Source organism: Lactuca virosa, chromosome 3 (assembly GCF_052849685.1).
Source record: "Lactuca virosa cultivar CGN04683 chromosome 3, Lactuca_virosa_CGN04683_v6, whole genome shotgun sequence".
Lineage (NCBI taxonomy): Eukaryota > Viridiplantae > Streptophyta > Magnoliopsida > Asterales > Asteraceae > Lactuca > Lactuca virosa.
The window spans coordinates 29,416,705-29,441,966 of record NC_136428.1 but is presented as its reverse complement, the minus strand read 5'-3'; the positions used below and the strand labels follow the sequence as shown (position 1 = coordinate 29,441,966).

The 25,262-nt window shown below is 36.1% G+C and overlaps 1 non-coding gene across 1 annotated transcript; it reads left to right on the top strand.

The window, feature by feature from the left end:
* Positions 1-11,566: 11,566 nt before the first annotated feature.
* On the top strand, positions 11,567-11,673 carry LOC145168230 (small nucleolar RNA R71). Its single transcript, XR_013741799.1, has one exon. It is a non-coding gene; the product is annotated as a small nucleolar RNA R71 (small nucleolar RNA).
* Positions 11,674-25,262: the final 13,589 nt, after the last annotated feature.

Below are 25,262 nucleotides of genomic sequence, written 5' to 3'. Positions count from 1 at the left end.
AGATGAGGAGAAGGTGACCGGAGGATGTTTCATTTCTACTGCAACACTCAAGTATCCAATGACTTCGAAGGTACGTTCTCTTCTCAAATCCTTTAATATTCCTTCTAGTTCATATGATTCTGTTATATCTGATTCTGATGAGACCATTAAATATGTTAATGACTTTCTTATTTTTGTTAGTAGTGATGATGAAAAATCAAAATCTTTACCGCTAGAAACTCAAAAACGATTGGACTCGAAGAAGAGTAGAATAGACAATCTAGAATTGAAGCTAAATAATGTTACTTGTGATAGGGATAAGATGTGATTGGATAATTGTATTTTGTTAAAACAACGTAACGTCTACTGTAACTCGGCTAAAAGATTGTATGCCAAATTGACTGATTTACATCATTCCCCTGACCTAAGTAAGGAACAGCATATGAAACTTTTTCCTTTTTTGAATCTTCCACAATATCTCTGGGCAGAAGCGGTTTCGACAGCCTGTTTCACTTAAAATCGATCATTTATTCATCGTCATTTTAATATCACCCTATATGAAATCATTAACAATCGAAAACCAAATGTGAAAATTTTCCATGTTTTTGGTTGGAGGTGTTTCATAATGAATCTCAAAAATAACCTTTCGAAATTTCAGTCCAAAGCTGATGAGGGGATATTTTTGGGATATTCGATCAACTCAGTTGCATATCGGGTGTTGAACAAGAGAACAAGGAAGATTGAAGAAACTTTCAATCTAACATTTGATAATAACTATGTTAAGCATGTCGAAAAGACTTCTGCACAAAAGCCAATCATCACTGAAACGAATGATGAGTCACAAATTATGAATTTTTTGGATTTTTATTATGACTTAATCTTTGGTGTTCCTGACAGGGCAATAGATGCAGAAATTAATGCTGATGATAATCAGATTCCTGAAGCATCAAAGCATTCTGATGATTTGACAATAACTGAGGCCAATGGTGATTTACATTCTACAACAAACTCTCGGATACATGTTGAAAGTCAACCGACATTGCAAGGTGATCAAGTGGAGGGGAGCACTTGAATTCGAAAATTGATGTTGAGGGGGAGCATCAGAATTCAAATGCTGATGTCGAGGAGGAGTATGGATGTTCAACTGCAGATGTCGAGGGGGAGCATCAAAATGCCAATCCAATTGTCGAGGGGAAGCAAACTGGATTTATTCCTTCTAATTCGAATGATCAAACTGGTGTTTTTCATGATATGATTGATAATGTGTCTAATGCAGGTGAAGATCAGAAACGGATGAAATATTCGAAGATGCACCTTTGGATTTCAATCTTGCATATCCACCAATGGAAAGATGGACACAAAATCATCCAAAAAACAAGTTCTTGGTGATCCTCAAGCTGGAGTGCTGACAAGAGATCAGCTTCGTGCTAAAAATGAGGTATTAAATGTGCATCAAGAATTTTGTATGTTTAATGTTTTCATTTCGAAAATTGAACCAAAGTCAGTAAAGGTTGCTTTGGAAGATCATGATATGATTGTTTCCATGAAATCTGAACTTGCTAAATTCGAAAGAAACAAGGTTTGGAGACTTGTTCCAAAATCTGATGATGTCTCAGTTATAGGCTTAAAATGGATTTTTAAATATAAAACTGATAAAGAAGGTGTGGTTCGAAATCATATAGATTTATACTATATAGGGTTGCAAATGGTAAAATCATTGATGAATTCGAATTTAATTGTTGTTAAGGATATATTATGTGTTTTAAACAATGTTTCTAATATATTAATCTGATCAAATTGTTGGGCTGTTGGACAATACCAATTATGTCTTGATTAGAAAAAAGCAATCATAGTCATTTTTAAAACTTTGCTGCTGTCAAACTTTTTCTTTGTGATTGGTGTATAATTTTTTTATTGCATCACTTTTGCTTGGCTATGGTTGATGTTTATTCTGAAAATTGGGAAATACATCTTGTTGTCATTTTTTCAAGTTTATTGCTTCTAACCCATTTACTGTTATGATTCTAACAAATTTGGTGCTTAGACTAAAATACATGCTGCTATAAATCTGTCAAATTTGTAGTTTATTGTTTGCTGTAATTACTTGTTTATTTATTATAGGTTCCATTGGATCTTTGATGAAATCAAACAACTAAATTTTGTCTATTATGATACACACGATTCATTGAGTTTGTGTTTGGGTCTTTGTGTGTTGAAAGTATCAAGAAGAGCAAGGCTAAAATGAGTTCCAGAAGAGCACGTTTGGATAGGTTTAGTCTTTTGCAAGATGAGCTTCTTGCACACATTTTCACTAATGCCTACAAAATCAACAGTGGGAACATGCATTTTATCCAAAAGATGGAGATTTTCCTGGAGGTTGGTGCATAGCCTAGACTTCCATCATACTAGTCACATTCGTGTTTCTAATAGCTTTGTTAGTTTTGTGGATAGGGCTTTACAGGCTTGAGCCAATGCATTCTGAAATCAAGCAACGAAAGATTGCTGTTATAAGAAAGCCTGCAAGATCAACTGAAAAAGCTCTCCCTCAAGAGGTCATATTGCTTTCTTCATTGAGCCCATTGCTGAAACTTCTAAATATTTACAAGTTGAGCACAATTCTAATACAGGGTTTCTCGTAATTTTAAATGTAACTATGGCAGCTTGCTGAAAAAGATACAAAAAAGAAGACAGATACTGTTGAGTGCATGTCAACCATGCTTGATGTTTTAAGAAAGAACAGAACTGTCAAGATTAAAACTTTAATGCTGAATAAAACCTCATTTGTAAGTTCTTTTTCAAATAACTTCTCTTTATAAACTCTTATATATGTTACTTTTGACCCTTCCAGCACTAAGAAATGCTCCCGCTGCAAATGCAAATGTTAAACGAAAACTAAAATTGAATCATAATTTAAATAAAATCGAAATACATACAAAGGATAAAACTTGTAACTTTCAAAAACAATAAAAGTTTAAAAAAAATGCATGATGAGTATTTTGTGAAAAAGAGAAAAAATATATAGGGATTATTTATGTAACTTAGATGGTTTTTGAATATGAAATGTTAATGCAGGGACATTTTTGTAAATTAAAAATTCCTTTGTATGTCTTTGTTCTTTCACATACCGGTTCTTGTACCGTTTCAACTGTTAGTTGTCCTCATTCATCTGCTTTATTAGGTTCACAGCCTTCTCTTGGTTGTCCTTATCTTTCACAACTTCATTCAAACCGTTCCACTTTCTATATGATTCACAAGCTGCTATGGGTGAAAACGAACCGAACGAACACGAACGGAGGCTTGTTTGTGTTCGTTCGGTTAACTTTAAATGATAAACGAACACAAACAATTAAACAAACAAAATTTTATGTTCGTGTTCGTTTGTTAAGAAATTTAGTCTGTTCGTGTTCGTTTGTTAAGAAATTTAGTATGTTTGTGTTCGTTTATGTTCGTTCGTTTAACTATTAAACAAATATAACTTAACTTAAACGAACACAAACACAAATGAATTTAAACGAACATAACTTAACATTAAAGAACATAAACTAACAGATACAAATGAACTTAATTAAATATAAACAAACAAATAGATTTGAATTAAAAAATAAATACATACAAATATGTTTATAAATATTAAATCTATTTATAGTAAAATAAATGAACAAACGTAAACGAACATATACAAACGAACGTAAATGAACACAAATGAAAGTATGTAAACAAACGTTCACGAACATAAATGAACGAACGAGAACATTGTTCATGTTTGTTCATTTAACTAAACGAACGCGATATCTTGTTTATGTTCGTTCGTTTATTAAATAAACGAACATAAACGAACTTCCCGCCAAACGGTTCATCGAACGTTCGGTTCGTTTACAGCCCTAACAGCTGCTGAAACTTTAACTCCCCTCCTTCGCAGTTCTTCATCAATTACGATGAAATCTAAATTTAACCATCTGTGTTTTACCAATTGATTGTTTAAAAGATAAAAACACAGATCCCAAATACCATCTAGGTACAAAATGCACAAAAAAATAATCAAAATCTGAAATATATCTTTTAATTATCTTCGAAATGTGATCCGATTTTATAAACATCACACAACCATAATAATCACAAACAAACAATTAGTTCAAAATATCAAAAGATAAACAACGAGTTCATTTCTTAACTTGCTTTACAACATTTTGAAATTTGGCAGCCATCAATTCAGGATTACTTACTGATGTGCACAAAAGTACCCACTAATTTTATAATTTATAACCTAACTAACTTAACTAACTAAAATGCACCTAGGCAGTGTACCTAGTCGAATTATAGAAGAGTTGGGTAAGTCGGGTGTCGATCACAGGGAACGGTGTTAACTAATTAATTTACTAAATTAACCTATTTTTAGAATAAAGATGAGGTTTTATCTGATTTTGCAAGACCAGACAAACTTAAGTCACAAAATTCAATCAATTAATTAAAAACACTCCTGTCTAGTTTGAATCCACTTCTTTATTTATGTTTAGCTAATAATTATGTATTATCAAAGTTGGTCACCAATTATTATGTAATTAGCAATTTAAGTCCAAATTTACTAATCTTTTTACCAATTCATGAAATACCTTGTATGGTCACACATAAGCAAAACACAGAATTAGTTATTAATTATAAGTGAGCTATGTAAGATTTATCTAAGCAAACACAATTATGGTCATAAATTATGTCCTCTAGCACAGCTAAATTAGTTACTTTTATCACTTATCTAAGATTTTGGTCGATCCTAGCTCTAGCAATTCAATGTTCACTAAATCACTAGGTTTCAAGTTCATGTAATTTAATGTTCACTAAGCTACATAGAACATGAATTTAGGTAACTAAGAAACTAAAATAACATGCTAGGTAATGATAATCAAACACAAACAATTTACCAACTAATCAAATTCAATAGTCATTAAGCTAAAACATAATTCAGAAGCTTCATCTAGCTAGACTAGAGCTGCTAGATTCAGCTACTCATAGTAACAAGTAAGCAACCACAAATCAAATTATCAAACATGTTCATAACTATCAAACTAATTAACTAATTATGAACCTTTACTCCTTTTGATGTTTAAGGCCTTTTCCATAACTCTTCTTCTGCTCCAAATTGTCTTCAGGTAACCTTCCTATCAGCCAAAAACTCTCCAAGTCGTAATGGGCAAGGGAATTTATAGTTTTCTGATTTCCCGAGTTCACGTCGTGAATCTTACGGATTCACGTCGTGAATGCATTCTTTTCGTATTCAACAAGGACTCTTTTCACCCGGATGTAAATCTTCTGGAATACTCTTCTCACGTCGTGAATAATGAACAATTCACGTCGTGAGTACGTTCTTTGCTGAGTTTTTCATCTTTCTTCCCTTCAAGCCTCCAAAGTTCCAAATATTGTCAATTCTGGTCCCTTACTTCGAAAATGCCTCTATTTTGGCTGCAGATAACAATTTATCTTTATAAGTACCATTATCCTATGCAAATAAGCAAAATATTAATAAAAATGTAAATAAATATTGCCTAAAAATATATATAAATATGACAATATCAAAATACCCCACATTTGTGCTTTGCTTGCCCTCAAGTAAATCTAATCATTTTTAAACTTAAACCTTCATCACCAACATCACATAGAACGATCCAACTCAAACTCAGCCATTATGCCAAGACCTCAACGCATGCATTTGTGTCTAAATTTTTTTCCTAAGTAACCCCCCTCAATTCTAAATACACACAATCCTCATAAACATTCGCCCACTTCTTTCTAACAATGCTCATTTTATGCAACCCTCCGAATCCATCCGCAGAAAACTTTCTAACCTCAAGGTATTTTTGTAAAGCCACCCAAGCATACATAAACTAGAGAATTACAACTTTTAGAAGATACCACAACTTGGAGCTCTTGAATTCTTCTCTTCTTGATATTTTGATCTTTGATTTCTTTGAATTCACCAACTTTTATGTTTTTGATATCTTCAACTTTTGAAACTTCAGAATTTTCGATCTTTGATCTTCACACTTTGATACTTTTATGCTCCAAAAATTCTTCAAATTTTCACTTTTTTGGTAATTTCTCTTTTTTTTACATGTACTCACTTTTTTATATCACTCAAAAACCTACATGCTTAAGCAGGGGCGCTTTACTTCAACCCTTATTGGTTAAGGATATTAATTTTCCTGGATACATTTCAGGTTTAGGCTGCTAAACATATCGCATCCCTCAAACTAAGCGAGGTTGTATTTTTGTTCCATGATTTCACTAGAAAAAGGGAGGCCACAAATGCACTATAACGTGTATTGGCTCAACTAAACATTTGAGCCTTTATCAGATCATCCGAATGCAACACTAGCAACTTAAGTTCAAATTATTATTACTAGAACTAATATTAGATTATTATTTCAAACCCATGAAAATTTTTAAATTCCCTAAGATTTCTAGTAATTTACTAATTTACTTTTTCTACCCCCTACCCCACACTTATTACATACAATGCCCTCATTGTATGCATAAAATAAATTAAAAGCAATAAAGGAAGAAAAAGGAACAGACTCCCCTGGGATAGAAGTGGCAAGAGCGAACTCCAAACGTGTAGTTGACATGTGCATTTTGAATATGGAACTTCATCTAAATAGGAACTTGGACTTGAACTCGCGAAAGATGTAAGTGAGCCAACAAGCGAAAAAGTAATGAATCGAAACTTCAAACTCCCATAACGATGGTTTAAGTCTTACAAAATGTATAGAATAATGTGGGAAGCATACGCCACTTTGTATAGTAGAGGAAACAACCAGCATGCCCGTTATAAAAACCCCAAATATAGTGAAAATGGGAAAACTCACGACGTGAGGTCGCACGAATGCGGAATTTGAAATCTATTATAACTCAGCTCACGACGTGAATAGTGTATGCTCACGTCGTGAAAACTGGGCGACTGAAAAATGAGACTGCCCATTCTCCTTATTACTTTTGGCATCCCATTCCCATTTCTAAATTGTTAAAGACACTGCTGAATGCAGAATTTCTATGATTTCATGCTAATCTCATCCTCTCTCTCGACTCACCCCACACTTATTTTTAATTGTGGGTCTCGACTTTTAACTCTAGACTTGTAACGACCCTTGACTAGACGATCATGACTCTTGACTCGACTTTACTCCCTTCCCAAGACTCCTTAGCAAGCTGTAATAAAAGCACCAAAAGACAACTAAAAGTAACATAATAGTTTAAAAGTCTTACAAACCAAAACAAGTTCAAAACCACAAAAATCTAAACCAAATAAAATTAAAACAAAAACTGAATAGGAAATCAATCGTCATCCTCTTCATCACGTGCTCCACTTGGACCGGCTCCATCTCCTCCTTGGCCTCGATACTCGCTCATCCTAGGGAAAATTGGGTAATGATACCCTAAATGAGGAGGCTGCTCCACATGGAAATGTTGCACCAAATTCTCCATTGTCCCCCCAATCCAGTTCATGCTCAAGGAAAGCTGGTCAAAATACCCTGTCATATCATCCCCAAAGTGTGATGCTACCATGGGTGCTGATTGGCGAACCGGCTGTCCTCTTTCCCCTCGTCCTCTCACATTTCTTCTCCTCGGCCTTGGTTGTGGTTCGGGTTGATCACCCTGCTGCTCACCACCATCCTCATCATCCGACCCCAAAATACCCCAGTGAGTCCCATAATTTTTGACCACCAGCATAGTCTCCAAATAACCCATACTAAACTCATGTTCATCCATGCAAGTCATGGAACGAGTGATACCGGGAACAAGCAACCCATACGATCGGGCCAAACGGGTAATGAAATGCCCTCCACAAATAGGGCTCCCGGGACGAGAACTGGCAGCAGAGTCAGCCAGAAAGCGTGCCAAAAAATAGGGAATGTTGCAACACACTCCCGGCTGCAAAATGCACCATAAAAAGAATAAATTCTGCTTTGTCACCTTGTCCCCATGCTTTCTGTGATTGATGGAGAAAGTGATAAATCGGTGTAGTACTCGGTGGATAGGAGATCGAATGCTTCTCTCGGGGGACACTCCGGAATTGAATATCCCGGAGACAATTTTATGCCAGAAATCAAACCCAGTGACATCATCCGCATACCCTCTAGCTGAATCCCTCAAAAACATGCCAAACTCGGGAATCATAGCCTCTTGGGGATTATAAATCCCCACCCTCCAAGAAAATTCCATGAGGCTGCACTACTGATACTCACCCCCGAGACGGAATACCAAAGCTTGTGGATAATGGGGGTCTTGGACATTCTCGTGGAATGTAACTGTTGAGAAAAACTCAACACAAAACTCCTTATATACCCGCTCCTGGATGCGAAAAAGGTTGATCCATCCCGAGCAAGTGAACGAATAACCATCTCCAATAAATATTTTGGTTAGAAACGGGGACAGCCTATCCATGAGTCCAACTTCCCTCAACCGTGTCCAATTGATGGTGGGTGCGACTGCAATCTCCCGGTTGTAAAGCCATCCCAACCGATTGTTCCAACGCGTATAAATATCCCGTGGCATATTTGTTGGAAAAACGTAAAACGGGTGGAGATTAGCAACCCCGGTTGGAACTTCTCTTCTGGGAGCCATTCCTGTAAAAATAAACAAAAACAAACCAACAAAGACATCCCAAAAGATTAGCATTAAACAGAAGTTAAAACTGTAAATATCCAGGATTCACGTCGTGAATTTCGAGGAATTCACGTCGTGAGTTCGTAAGCAGAACCCGGAATCGATCAAGGCAGAAATCAAATCGGGCCAACCATGTCAAAGGGGTTTACTCCTAGGGCGATTTCAAACTTATTTCAAACACATGCAGCAAGAAATTCATAGATTTAGGGCATCGATTTTAAGATTCAAGTTAAATGCAAACCCTAACCCCTAAATCTAGCAATTACGGCAATAATAAACAATGGGAAGAAGATTAAATTACCTAGGATGAAGAATTACGTAAGCACAAGAGGTTTAAAGAATGTGTGTCAGCCGAAATCGAACAAGGGGGGACCAGTCGCCTCTTTCACTTCGTGGGAATAAAGAAATGTTTGGTCAAAGAGGGTTCTGTGTTCTTTATTCTGTGGTCCCGTGTGTTTCAGGATTCACATCGTGAATTTAGAGGAATTCACGTCATGAATTCAGTCTGGGCTTATTCAATCTATACCAAAATTGGACCGGACTAAAAATAATGGGCCATTTAATTTAATAGAAAATGGGCTAATTATGGATTAATGGTATATTGTCCGTTTCAATATGGACTCACGTCGTGAATACTGTTTGACTCCAAATTTGTCTATTAACTAAATTTTTTAATTATTATTCTTTAATTTTTAGGGACCCCACACTCAGTGTTGTATCATGTATAAAGTGATTTGGATGATATGATCGACTTCTCTAAAACAAAAATGCAAAAATTAAAAAGAGAAAGAAAAACGCAAACCAAACTCGGGTTGCCTCCCGAGAAGCGCTTCTTTTTTAGGAGTCTTGAGTTGGACTCTGTGCCCCCTACGTTGATTCGTCAGAAGAGTCCACCATCAGAATCTTCTGCTCTTTGAAACGCCTCTTGTAAGCTTGAACTCGACGAATATACGCCTTTTTAGAATTCTCCTTTTTAGCCTTGACTTCGTCTCCATCGAGCTTGCGTTTGATCCCTTGAGTCTTCAATTTTTCATCATTTTTAAGCTTCATAATATCCTCCTCCTCCTTCACCACTGGGCTAGTCACTTTTGATGTAACCTCCTCTTCATCACTCGATATTTTATCATTTTCCTCACTTATCAGAGATGTTGGTTTTGTAAATGCAATAACTTCAACGAAAAACGGAACGGATGCTCTTGGTTTAGTGCGTTTGACTTGTTGAATTGTTTTGATTTCTTCTTCCATAAGCTTCTACAATTCTTCAAGCTCATTATCATCTTCAATATTGAACACTTCACCTTGAACATCAAATCCTTGGAAACCATCTTGTAGTCCAAAAGTTTCTTCTTCATCACCAACCCTCAACGTGAGCTTGGATTCTCGAATATCGACAAGAGCCCTAGCAGTATTCAGTAAAGGGCGACCAAGAATGATGGGGACATTCACATCCTCTTTCATATCCATCACTACAAAGTCAACTGGGAAAACGAATTTCCCAATTTTAACTAGGATGTCTTCTACTATCCCTTTTGGGTGAGTCACTGAACGATTTGCCATGTGGATTGTCATTTTTGTAGCCTTCATCTTCTGAATATTTAATTTTTGGTAAAATGAAAAAGGCATCAAATTAATGCTAGCCCCAGAATCGGCTAAAGCATATGTCTTCAAATTATTACCAAACTCACATGGAAGAGTGAGGCGTCCAGGATCTCCCATCTTCTTAGGTATCTCTCTCAATACAGCCCTTGAGCTTTGCTCACTAAGGATCACCTTAGAATTCTTCTTCAATTCTTGGAGAGTGTCTATTAGATCTTGGAGGAACTTCGCGTATTCTGGAACTTTTGCGAGTGAATCAATAAAAGGAGTATTAATAGAAATACCCTTTATTTGTTGAATAAACTCCAGATGTTCCCTTTCCAGTAGACTAAGTTGTGCTCGAGACGGAAATGGTAAAGGCGGGTGATAAACTGGAACAACTACGGAATTCTTCTGTTCAGACCGAGCCCACGACGTGAGCATATCGGGCTCACGACGTGAACTTGGTATTCCAGCAGATTCTTCGTTTTCGAGTTTTGTCTTCTTAGGCTTTGGTTCATCTGGCTTTGGCTCCACTTCTAAAGCTTCAAGGAATTCAGAAATCGCCTCTTCTTCAGTATCAATGGCCATGACGTGAGATTGGGTCTTCTTTTCGGGAAGTTGTGAAGATAATTTATTAGTAACCAAAGTAGTGAGTTGACCGACTTGGACTTCTAGATTATTGATTGATGCTTGATGATTCTTTAATGAAGCTTGCTAGTCAATCATCATTTTGTGCTGTTCTTTCATCATATTCATGTGTTCCTTTAGCACTGCATCAGTATCATCATGTCTTCTCTCGGATGCTTCCATAAATCGGGTCAACAAGTTCTCCAAGTCTACTTTCTTTTCGGCCGGTGGTTGCTCTTTTTGATAGAAGCCTTGCCCTGTCTGCTTATATTTTTCTTCTTTTTACCTCTTGTACTCATCATAAGGTAACCACTCCTTCTTTGGTTTTCTCCAATCTTCATCGTATTTGTCCCCACTTGAATAGCAAACTTGAGCCTTTTTGTTCCCATGTTCATCCAAATGACAATCTTTCGTCAAATGTGGACCACTACATCTCTCGCAACCAACTCGAATTGCATGAATTGATTGGTCCATTTGGGTCAATCTCCTGTCCATAGTGTTAAGCATTGCCATCACAACAGCCATCTCTTCAGTTTGTGCACCTCCACTGCCTTTTATTCCATCACGCCTTGGGTTATGATATTCACGAGAGTGCTTTGCAAATTCTTCAACCAACACCTTGATTTGAATTGGATTTTTCTTTGTAAGCGGTCCTTGCGAATCAAGAAGTTGACGCGTCATGACATTTACTCCATCGTAAAATATAGAGACTTCTTGTTGGATGTTGAGGTCGTGATGATGACAATTTCTTAACAAGCCCTTGTAATGCTCCCATGCCTCGTATAATGATTCCCCTGGTTGTTGCTCAAAGTTGGCTATCGCCTTCTTGAGTTTAACTATCTTGGATGGTGGGCAAAACTGATCTAAAAACTGCCCATGCATTTGAGCCCAAGTAGTTATTGTGCCAGGTGGAAGTGCCTTCAACCAGTCTTTTGTCGCTCCTTTTAAAGTAACTGGTAGCATCCTCAGCAAGACAATATTTCTCTCAACATTTGGAACATTAAAGTAATCAGCAATGTCATTCACTTCATCTAGATGTTTGAAAGCATACTCGTGATCTTTTCCATAGAATGGAATATCCTTAAGTGCAGTAAGGATGTGTCCCTTTAACTCGAATGTGACATTGGCAGGAATTGTAGGGTGTACTAAACCCGGCCCCACATCATCTCGAATGCACTTTTTGTAGTCCCCCATGGCCATCTCATCAATGTTCTCCATTTCGTTCTCCGGCTCGTTCTCAGGTTCACTCGTATAAAGTCCAAATTCTGTTTCTGATTCGTACTCGGACTCGTGTGGATTAGGAGTTTTATCGAAGACTTCAAACTTGCTCTTTGAGGCTGAACTCGATTCTCCCGTTTTCTTTCCTGACTTCCTTGAAAAGGCTGATTTCAGTTCTTGTAAAGGCGACTTCTTGTTATTCTTTTTGTGCAGCGTAGACTCCGGATCTTCAAGCGGTGGCACCAAAGGTGTGTTGGATCCTCTGGTCATCAACTCCTGCAAAACAAACAAAATAAAAACGTAAAACTGAACTAAAATAGAAAAACAAACTAAAAACAAAGAAAACTAGGATCACAGTATTCACGACGTGAATACTGTAATACTCACGTCGTGAGTTCTGTAATGTCAGAAAAAAAAAATTGAAACTGAAAAATAACTCTTTGCAGGTTTTATCCCACAAAAAGGATCGATTAATTTAAAGTAAATAAATCAGCAATTACTAAGCCGTTCCCCGGCAACGGCGCCAAAAACTTGATGTGCACAAAAGTACCGGTTCTTGTACCGTTTCAACTGTTAGTTGTCCTCATTCATCTGCTTTATTAGGTTCACAGCCTTCTCTTGGTTGTCCTTATCTTTCACAACTTCATTCAAACCGTTCCACTTTCTATATGATTCACAAGCTGCTATGGGTGAAAACGAACCGAACGAACACGAACGGAGGCTTGTTTGTGTTCGTTCGGTTAACTTTAAATGATAAACGAACACAAACAATTAAACAAACAAAAATTTATGTTCGTGTTCGTTTGTTAAGAAATTTAGTCTGTTCGTGTACGTTCGTGTACGTTCGGTTCGTTTTCACCCATAGCAGCTTGTGAATCATATGGAAAGTGGAACGGTTTGAATGAAGTTGTGAAAGATAAGGACAACCAAGAGAAGGTTGTGAACCTAAATGAGGACAACTAACAGTTGAAACGGTACAAGAACCGGTATGTGAAAGAACAAAGACATACAAAGGAATTTTTAATTTACAGAAATGTCCCTGCATTATCATTTCATATTCAAAAACCATCTAAGTTACATAAATAATCCCTATATATATATATATATATATATATATATATATATATATATATATATTATGTTTAAAAAATATATTTAATTGAATATTTGATTCTCGTTTAATCGTTTTCCGAATTCCAAAACTGCAAAACATCTTCGAGTCGACTTAGCATCCCCTGGCCCTAATCAAAAAGAAATTCAGTCTTCAGTCTCCAAACTCATGACTCCGTGTCTCTCGTCTCTGTCAATTGAGGCATCGAGTCATCGACTGTCGCAGTGTCGCACGCACACCACTCGTCTACTCGTCCTCCGGCTGTCGCACACCATTCATCGTCGTCACTCATGTTTATGACTTTATGTTGAATATTTAAGACTTTGACTTCATTTTATTTGTATTTTTTAATTTAATTTTAAAATGTGTTGTTTATTAAATGGGTTATACGGGTTGGGTTCGACCTACTGACCCACGAACCCATATACTTATACGAGTTATATGGGTTGGGTTGGGTTGATGTTTTCAACCCGCCAACCCACAAACCCATATAATATATGAGTTGGGTTGGGTCAATGTACGCTGACCCGCCAACCCGAACCCAACCCAATTGTCATGCCTACTCTTTTGTTACGTAAGTAATCCTAATTTGATGGTTGCCAAATTTCAAAATGTTGTAAAGCATGTTAAGAAATGACCTCGATGTTTATCTTTTGATATTTTGAACTAATTGTTTGCTTTTGATTATTATGGTTATGTGATGTTTATAAAACCGGGCCACATTTCGAAGACAATTAAGAGATAGATTTCAGGTTTTGATTATTTTTGTGTGCATTTTGTACCTAGGTGGTATTTGGGATCTATGTTTTTTATCTTTTAAACTATTAATTGGTAAACACAGATGGTTCAATTTAGATTTCATCGTAATTGATGAAGAAACTGCGAAGGAGGGGAGTTAAAGTTTCAGCGTAGTAAGGGTGTTATTCGGTTTGGTTTTCCGGTTTTCGGTTAAAACGGTTCGGTTTTATCGGTTTTTTTACATTTTAAATCTAACCATAACCAAACCAAATAATGTTCGGTTTAATCGGTTTCGGTTTATTCGGTTATGGTTTATTCGGTTCGGTTTAACAGTTAAACCGAATAAAATTCAACACGTAAAAATAAATATTAAACTTAAAGAAAAAAGGACTCACCAAAATATTACCAAACAAATAAACTACATTAATATATAAAATATTATATTCAAGTTTTCGAAATAGGTCAATATAATTTTAATCGTACGACTAAAGATTATTTGGTTAATTTGTTTTTGCTTTTTAATACAAAATATAGAACAATTATAACTTTATAATGGTTAATAACTAAAAAAGTCATGGAAACCTTAGTAACTAATCAATAAATTTATATATATAATGTTTCTTTTTATATATATATATATATATATATATATATATATATATATATATATATATATTAAATAGGTTATTTGGTTTTTCAGTTTAACCAAAACAATGAAAATTTAACCAAAAACCAAAGCGAATAAGGTATCCTTATTTGGTTAATCGAACCAAATAAACCAAACGTCATTTGGTTCGGTTTGGTTATTCGGTTTTGGTTTTTTATGACACCCCTAGCTGGTAGGGCTGTAAACGACTGAACGTTCTGTGGAACGTTCGGCGGGAAGTTCGTTTATTTAATAAACGAACGAACATAAACAAGATATCTTGTTCGTTTATTAAACGAACGAACATGAACAATGCTCTCGTTCGTTCATTTATGTTCGTGAATGTTTGTTTATATTCGTTCATTTATGTTCATTTACGTTCGTTCGTATATGTTTGTTTACGTTCGTTCATTTATTTTACTATAAATAGATTATATATAGATAAACATATTTGTATGTATTTATTCATTTAAGTTCAAATCTATTTGTTTGTTATATTTAATTAAGTTCATTTGTATCTGTTAATTATGTTCTTTAATGTTAAGTTATGTTCGTTTAATTTCGTTTGTGTTTGTGTTCATTTATGTTCGTTTATCATTTAAAGTTAAATGAACGAACAAAAACATCCAAGAGAAGGCTGTGAACCTGTTAATGCATGCAGATGAATGAGGACAACTAACAGCTGAAATGATACAAGAACCGATATGTGAAAGAACGGAGGCATACAAATGAATCTTTAATTTATAGAAATGCCCATGCATTATATTTTCATATTCAAAAACCATCTGAGTTACATAAATAACCCCTAGATTCTTCTATTTTTCACAAAATACTCATCCTGCATTTCTTTTAAACTTTTATTGTTTTTGAAAGTTACAAGTTTTATCCTTTGTATGTATTTCGATTTTATTTAAATATGATTCAATTTTGGTTTCCGTTTAACATTTGCATTTGCAACTGGAGCATTTCTTGGTGCTGGAATGGTCAAAAGTAACATATATAAGTGTTTATAAAGAAAAATTATTTGAAAAAGAACTCACAAATGAGGTTTTATTCGGAACTAAAGTTTCAAGCGTGACAGTTTTGTTCTTTCTTAGAACATCAAACATGGTTGACATGCACTCAACAATATTTGTCTTCTCTTTTGTATCTTTTTCAGCAAGCTGCCATAATTACATTTAAAATTACGAGAAACCCTGTATCAAAATTGGGCTCAACTTGTAAATATTTAGAAGTTTCGGCAATGGGCTCAAGGAAGAAAGCAATATGACCTCTTGAGGGAGAGCTTTTCCAGTTAATCTTGCACACTTTCTTATAACAACAGTCTTTAGTTGCTTATTTTAGAATGCTTTGGCTCAAGCCTGTAAAAGACAAAGATCAATTTAGAGAGAGAGAGAGAGATTACATGATGATGTAGCATCCAATAGGACCAATTAGCACTGCAGGTAAATAGGTAGCACTAGTATATGTATTAAGTAGAAGGTAATTAGTTTTCTTGAAAGTAATATAAACAATTGCTGTTTTGATCTGTGTTCAAAGAGTGATTGAGGGCCTGATTTCCAACGAGAGAGAGAGAGAGAGAGAGAGAGAGAGAGAGAGAGAGAGAGAGAGAGAGAGAGAGAGAGAGAGAGAGAGAGAGAGAGAGAGAGAGAGAGAGAGAGATTCATAAGTGATTACATGCTGATGCAACATCCAATAAAACCAATTATCACTGCAGGTAAAACATGAGATACTGCAGTGGCAATGTCTTTCCACCTAACAGAATTTGTAATTTCTCCAGCAACATCACTTCCTCCACCAACTTGTCCATACTTGTTTAGTAGACAAGATACAAAGTCAACTGCTGTAATTCCTTTATTACTTTCTGCCTTAACAAAAGTCACCAGTGTATTAGTGATGTCCTTTAACAACTCTACGTCCAAAGAACTTGCTCCCTAGGGTTCGAACTGCAAATGATCCAGTAAACATAACATATTAACTGGTCTATTCATCAGCTCACATACAAATAACATGACAGAAAATAGCACATATGACTCACTTTATCTGTATTATGTATGACATTTAATGAAAAAATAAATATGTTTTTGAATTTTTATTTGTATTAAAACTAAAAAATTTGTTTATTATAAATATATATACTTTAACCTTTTATTCTTTTATGTATGGTAATTTACAATTTTATCCCTGTGGTTTGTTAATAATTATATAGATAATCCAGTTTTCCATTTTTAACCTTTTTCGCCCCTAAAGGATTTTTTATGTGCTTTTAGTCCCTATAATGAAGCCTTGTTTATTTTAGATAGTTAAGGCTTAAAAAATAATTTTCATGGACAAAAAGTTTAAAGCATTGATGGTTTGCCCTCTCATCGATCGATTCTTATTGGTAGTGGTTTCATACAGCAAAGACATTGCATACATCAAAAACAACATCAAGGACCGAAAGGAGAAAAGAAGCAGTCTTAGACTCCGAAGAGAATTCTCTACTCCTACAACAAGTCAATCTTATGGATGCAAATGATGACGCCTTTAACGCAACGGTGTTCTTGGGCCTCTTTTCATTAAAAAACTGATGTCGTTTATAGGTTTTCTCAACAAAAGACCCTAAAAGACATCGAATGAAGTCCCAGGAGAGAGCGCCATGTAAGGAGTTACTTTTATAATTTCATATATTGGTGTTATGGTTTTTGTTAATGGGATATAATTTATTTATTTGTTTATTTATTTATTTATTATTATTATTATTATTATTATTATTATTATTATTATTATTATTATTTTGCTATGAACAATCGTATTTAAAATATATATTTCAATAACTATATTTTAAAAAAATATTGGATGTCGTATGAAATACAAATTAAGGTCTTATTAACAATCCACAGTTAACTAGATATTTACATTAAAAATTTTAAATGTAGCCAATATTTTAGCATTGATGTATATCTATTAGTCCGTTATATTAAGTAAATATGATAGAAAAAAAAATAAGTAGACTGTAAAGTAGAAAAACCAACTAAAACAGATTTATCTCATCTTAAGTCAGTAGATGTCATACCAAACTTTTGCAATGCCACGTCATTTTTTGCTTGGGTGTTTACCGCATACCGCATCTTACCACGGTATGCGGTAACAGGTGCACAACATGCAAGGCCGTGAAAAATAATAAAATTTATAATGATAAACCATAGTTACCTAATTCGTCCATAAGGTCGCGTACCTCGAACTACTTCGCTGTGTACCGAATCGGGGTACGAAGTCGTACCAATCGATCTGGGAACGAAAAGTCGAATCGGAATATTAGCTTACCAAATCGATGATTGGCAATGGGTCGATCGATTATCAATTCGCGTTTGGGACAATTAATTTCTTGTACCGCCTCAATTGGAATCGCGATTGGGACGCAATGCCAGTGACGACTTTCAATTTGGCGGGAATTAATGAGACGCTTAGAAAAAGTGGTGCGTCTCCTCGATCTCTAACGAATTCCTCTGTACCAGTCTTCTTCTAACAGTGGATATAAACCTATTGTGATTCACAATTTCTGTCAACCCATTCCAAATCTGTTCTAATTTCTTACCTCTCCAATTTCTCTTCTTCTCTAATTTCTCTACTGTTTGACTTTGATTGAGAAACAATGGGGTTTGGAAGAAATACTAACAGTCCAGCAGATAGTGAAACACAAGGCGACACCCACATCAGTGAAACACAACCAGATTTTATTATTGATGTTGATGATGAAGTACAACAAAGATCAACAACCCCCGAAGGAAAGGATGCCAGCAGACCACTGTTAGAAGAAGTTACATTCAATGGTGCAGGAAACAGTAAAATTTTTGGAGGTTCTAAACAGTGGGTTTGTAACCACCGTAAAGGAAAATTTACCAGCTCATACACCCGAATCCATGTCCATTTTTTGGACCTGCTGTAGGGAAAATCGCCGACATTAGAAGATGTCCAGTCATGGTTAGAGATCAACAGAAGCGAGAAAGTCTTAGGAAGAAGGTAACAGAAGCAGAAAACAATGAAGTTGCAAAGTGTTTGAAGAATTTTGTTCTCTCTAAAAATGCATCTTCAAGGAAACGCATTGAAGAATCATTTGGCATATTAGAGAAGAACGTGGTGGACTTGAAGATAGTTCGAGGATTATGTGCCAACGGAATCCTTTTCAATGTTTTACGCAACCCGCAATTCATTGAAATGATTAGCGCTATCAAGAATGCACTAGATGGATACAAACCCCCATCATGTGAAAAAGCGAGAACCGTATTACTTGATGAATGTGTTAGGGACGTTGAGAAGGAGCTTACACCGATTAAGGACACGTGGATCACACAAGGAGTCTCAATAGTCTCAGATGGGTGGTCTAATGTGAAACATAAACCACTTATCAATGTCCTTGCGGTTAATTCCCGTGGTGCAACGTTCATGTACGCGGAAGACTTTTCGGGGGTTGAAAAATCGGGGGTAGAAATTTCAAAGTTTCTACTTGGAGCCATCGATAATATTGGACCAAGTAATGTATTACAAGTTGTAAACGATAACACAGTTAATTGCAAGGCTGCCGGGCGGGAGATCGAAAGAATACACAAACATATTTTTTGGTCCCCTTGTTGCGTGCACACCTTAAATCTCATTTTTAAAAGACTTGGCAAAGGAGTTTTATTGGCTAGCGGAGACATATAAGAGAGGCAAAGGTATTGTCAAGTATTTTATTAACCACACACATGCATTATCATTTTTTTAGGGAAAACTCAACACTAGAGTTATTGAAAGTTGCAAAAACGCGTTTTGCCTCACACTATATAGTTTTGAAAAGATTAATGGAGTGTAGGGAGGCTCATTCTACAACCATTGTTCTTAATTCGTGGCGAGAATGGGTCAAAAATGCGGACGAACCCACTCGAATAGTTGGGGAAAAATCGTCGATACAATTAAAGATGATGAGTTTTGGGACGATATTGAAAATATATTGGCTATTACAAAACCAATATTTTTGCTGTTAAAATTTTGTGATGGTGAAGGTCCCAAAATGGGAGAGATTTATGAAAGGATGGACAACATGCTCAGTGAAATCAAGGATGTCATGAGGGAAAATAAATATGCAAGTTATTACCCTCAAGTTGAAAAAATTGTTTTGGATAGGTGGGAGAAGATGACAATCCCTCTTCATTGTTTGGGATTTGCCTTAAATCCAAAATTTTATGATAAACACTACCTATTAAAATTGGCACCCGGTGGCATGACACGAAAAGGTCCCAACCAAGACAAAGAAATTGTACTTGGTGTTATGGAGGCGTTTAATAGAATCGCGGAGAGTGAAGAAGAAGCAAAAATTTTACGAGAACAATTCGTGAAATTTCATATGAAGAAAGGAACTTACTCTATGACCTCATCTCAAATCGATGTCGTAACCATGGACGGAATTGATTGGTGGGCAACTTATGGATCGGAGACTCCAGAATTGGCGAATGTGGCAAAAAGAGTACTCTCTCAACCGATTAGTAGCTCTTCGGCGGAGAGAAATTGGAGTACATACTCCTATATTCATAACGTGAAGCGAAATCATTTAAATTGCAAGAGAGCGGATAAACTAGTTTTTATTCACTCAAAAATTAGGCTTTTATCCCGTTTTCAGAATCTTATAAATCCGGACCCCTAAAAAAATGGGACATGAATCCGGAAAGCGATTATATAGAAGGTTCAAGTGCCCGGTTGGAGGAAATGACTTGGGATAATCTTGATGAAGAAAGCGTGGAGAACGGGAAAGGAAAAAGGCAACGATTAGATTAGATGTTTTATGTTTGGTAATTTTGTGTTGTTCCTGTAATCCTGTTATTGTAACAGATTATGATTCTGTTTCATCTTTTGTCATGTAATCTGTTACATCTTTTGGTACTGAAAGAGTTAAGACTTGAAATGTTTGATAATTTATGTTTTTGGTATTTTGGTAATCTTGATATAATATGTTCATGTTTTATCATACATTTACAATAATATGTTTCTAAAAATGGTTTACATTTGGGTACACTGTACCGGACTTCATGGTACACCGTACCGGTTCGTACCGAAATGAGCCTACCCCCTCCGAATCGGATACGTCCAATCTAGTGAACCCCGTACCCGTACCTCGTTCCCGTACCGGAGCGATCCGCGAATTAGGTAACTATGTGATAAACGATGACCTTCAAGATAAAGTAACACTATAGCAAGGGTAAACCACTAAAATTATATCTAAAACATTTATAAACAAATAAATAAGCTCATATCTTTAAGCCTTTAAGAAAATATAGCATGCCGCCCTTAAGCATATAATTATTGTTTGCCAAATATATGTTATATTTAGTGTCAGTTCTTAATTCATTAACGTTCAACTTGTCCAATTTGAATTGAAAAATGACACTAGATACAATTTATTTGATTATATCAGCATTATTATATTGTTATTCTTCTACGATAATTAACAAGTTTTTACAGACTTATGTTAAACATTAATAGGGGACAAAACACAATACTAGTACAGAAGGGACAAAACACGGAACCCCTACAAGTGTAGAAGGGGACATAACACATAACCCCCTACTAGTCTAGAAGTGGACATACCGGAAACAGAAAGCCTACTAGAATAGAAGGGGACTATAGAGTATCTGTTTACTCTCCTTAAAAAAAAGTTTTTACTGACTATTTTGGATATTAACTATCTAAAAGGTTTATATTTAGTGTCAGATAAGTATATAAGTGATGGACTTGCTGATTTTAGCCTGCTTTTTATTTTAGTTTATTGAATATTGATCTTACTGGTTTGTACGATCCATGAATCTGATAAACAATTCAAATCCAATCCATTCCCTTTACCCAAGAATGTGAATAATACAAATTACTGTCATGGATATCAACCAAACCAAAGCTAGAAAAAGCATACAACAATCATCCAACAAAAATAAGAAAAAGCAAATACAAAGACATGCAAATAATGATACCCTACGATAATCATTAAAAAAAAAAAAAAAGCTAAATACAGCCAAAAAGAAAAAGCCCTAAATAAGCTCAAAGGGCAAGAAATCATTAAAAACTTGATTTAATTGAGACCATTCTGTCACGAAATCAGTACGCAGTATTCAATCTCCAAACAAAAACCAAATAATCAAGAAATTAAGCAATAGTGACTGACCTTTTAAGCAACAGAAACCGTTGAAGTTGAACCTTGATCGTGAATCGATTATCGATTACCTGCAGTGGAACTGGAACTGGGATCGGGCGAAGGATATATATGCCGACTGATTTGAATGTAGGCATGAGCGGGTTTTGACCTGATCCGATCCAAGCCTTAATAATTATATGAGTTTGGAGCATAGTTTTTGATCCGTTTACCCGTTAACGACCCGTACCCGCTAACCATTTTATTAAAAGGGTCGGGTATGGATCATCACTGATCCGCTCCGTTTATAACCCGCTCCGTATAAATTTTAGAATTACAAATTTATATTTTATACAACCTAAAGTTTACTTTTAATTCTAATCGAAAGTCCAAAGAGAAAATACCAAAGCCTAAATTGTTTTTACATAGGAATCGATGACTCGAATTCTATAAATTCAGCATTCTGGCAAAAAAAAAGATGTCATTTCGTTTATATTTCATCAACCAAACAGTCATTTATCAATCGGAAGAAAGATTGCAATTGTTATTCTCTATTAATGCAATCGACGGTCAAAAACCAATCAGAAGTTACTATGAAAATGATTTTAATTCTAATTGAAAGTCCGTCATAACGTGTTATTTAAATCAACATTTGTTTTATTTAATAAATGTTATTTTGAGTTTTAAGTAAAATGTGTTTGATTATTCAAAAAACTTACGGGTTACGGGACGAGTTTGGATATCTGTTGATTCGACAAATAAGGGTATGGGTTTGATTATTCAAAACCTTGCGGGTTACGGAGCGGGTTTGGATCGGAACTTGAAATATGTTAAACGGGTTTGGATCAAGGTCGATTCGCTCCAAACCCGCCTCATTGCCAGATCTATTAGAATGTGTTCCCGCTTTGCTGATTAGGGCTTTAGGAAGATGAATTGATTGAAGTCTGGAATTGTTTGTTGTGTAAGTATCATACGATTTGGGCTTATTGGTAGTTGGGCTATTCGGGTTAACCCAAAACCCAAAAAAACTTAAAAAGAACTTAATTATATTAGGTAAATGACCGCTTTTTGGTTTTTTCCAATTTGGTCACTATTGTTTTTTTCTGTGCAGTAGGCCATTAAAGCTGTAAAATCGGTGTCAATTAAACCCTTATGAAACAATTGAAGGGTTCATCCGGTTGTATGCTTTTTCAGTTATGAAACAATTGAAGGGTTCATCCGGTTGTATGTTTTTTCAGAGTTATCTGCACTTGCCCACATGGCTTTCAGAGTTATCTGCACTTGCCCACATGGCACTAACCTCCATATGGCTATATTTTATTTTTTTTATTTTATTAATCTTAAAAGCTGCATCTTACAAATTGGCAAAACATGAGAAAACGTGCATTTAAAATCAACATACGTTTATATCCTTTGCATTTGCTACTTTTGGTTTCCTTGCGCCAGAAGCTGTGGAGTTATTCAATAGAGTTCTACAGGTCATGCATAGTAATGTTATGACTCCAATATCTATAGATGTTGTTTTTAAAAGAATTAATTTTGTCATCCAAAAAGGGGTTGCGACACAATTTGTTGCTCGTTTACCCACTACGTCTATGTAAAACTTTATTAAGAATATAAGATTATTATTATTATTATTATTATTATTATTATTATTATTATTAAGTAAATTGATTTCCATTTGAATCTAAGGTAAAAAAAAAAAAATTAAGGTGTAGGAGATGAAGCCGTCATGATTTATATGGAATCTTCTTGAAGTTGAAAATTATGGGCTCATTTGGGTTTTTATATTGGAACCCATAATAGGTGAGCAAACTCATGAATCTAGGTTCATCTTAGGTTTATAAAGAAAAAATTAACACAAAATCAACTACGGGCCTCCAACCTTTAAAAACCACACATTTATTCCACAACCAGCACCCTCGATTTCCTAATGAAAACTAAATAAAACAGTAAAAAACTAATGGTGCGTTTAGTTGCGGAAAAATGAGCCGTTTTCCGGAAAAAAATTTCAAGAAAAATGTGAATTTTGAAAACGCGTTTAGTTCGTCTATTTTTCTAAATTTTTCACAGAAAATGAAAATTTTCCATTTTCAAAACTTACAAAGAAGTTGGAAATTTTTGGAAAACCGATAATCATTGTTTTCTACATTTTTCTAATTTCAAAATTTTTCTAAAATATAAATACACACCCACTCCCACCCGATCCACCTCTACCTACCCGCGCCTTAACACCCCCAACCCACAAACACACACACCCCCACCCCACTCCCAAGCCCACCCCCACAAACACACACACACACACACCAACCCCCACAAACACATACACACACACAAACATACACCCACCCCCACAAACACCCCCCATACACACACACCAACCCCCACAAACACACACACCCGCACCCCCACTCCCAAGCCCACCCCTACAAACAAACACACACACACACACACACACCAACCTCCACAAACATACACCTACCCCCACAAACACCCCCCCCCCCATACACACACACACATACACCAACCCCCACAAACACACACACCCCCACCCCCACAAACAAACACACATGCACACACCAACCTCCACAAACATACACCTACCCCCACAAACACCCCCCCCCCCCCCCACACACACACACACCAACCCCCACAAAGACACACACATACCAACCCCCATAAACTCACACATCCCCACCCCCACCCCCATAAACTCACACACCCCCACCCATACCCACAAACTAACACCCACACCCACACCCACCCCACCCCACCCCCACAAACACAAACACATACATACATACACACACACCCACCCACCCAACATCACTACCACAATCTCCGACCTACCATCACCACCACCACTAGCCCATCACTAGCATCACCGCTGCCATCACCACCACTGCCACAATTGCCGCCGCCACCACTTCTGCCGCCACCCCGTTGTCACCGCCACCACCACCACCACGACCGTCGTCACCGCCGCCATCATCGACACCACCACCGCCACCATCCCCATACCCACCCTGTTGGGTTTTGAGCATTCTAACACTCCTATGGTGTATATGCAACCCTATAAACCTTGGATGTATGTTTTCTCTAAAATACATGCAAATAAGAATTTCCAAGGTTTACATCCTAACTAGCATGGCATGGGGAACTTGAATCATAAAATTACTAGTAGAATGACAAACCTTTTAGTAGTGTTTGATTGCTTGGAGTTTGAGAGCTTAGCACCAATAGTGTGGATGCCTCAAATGGAAATCACAAATCACCACAAACTTTGGAAAACTCTTGAGAGAATAATGCACACTCTTGAAATCGGTCACCACTCTTGTTCACACACAACTAGTGTCAAATCAAGTGTCAAATACTCCTTTATACAGTGTGGGAATTAGGGTTACATCCATGTAAACCCTAATACCCATGACTCTTCCTTTCCAAGGATCCATGGGTTAAAAGCACCATGGACTATCCATGGACTCCCATGCATGCCAAGCCCATTCCAAATGAGTATTAGCCCACACTTATATAAATACAAGAGCCCATATTTAATTAGTCACCTTTTTGATCAC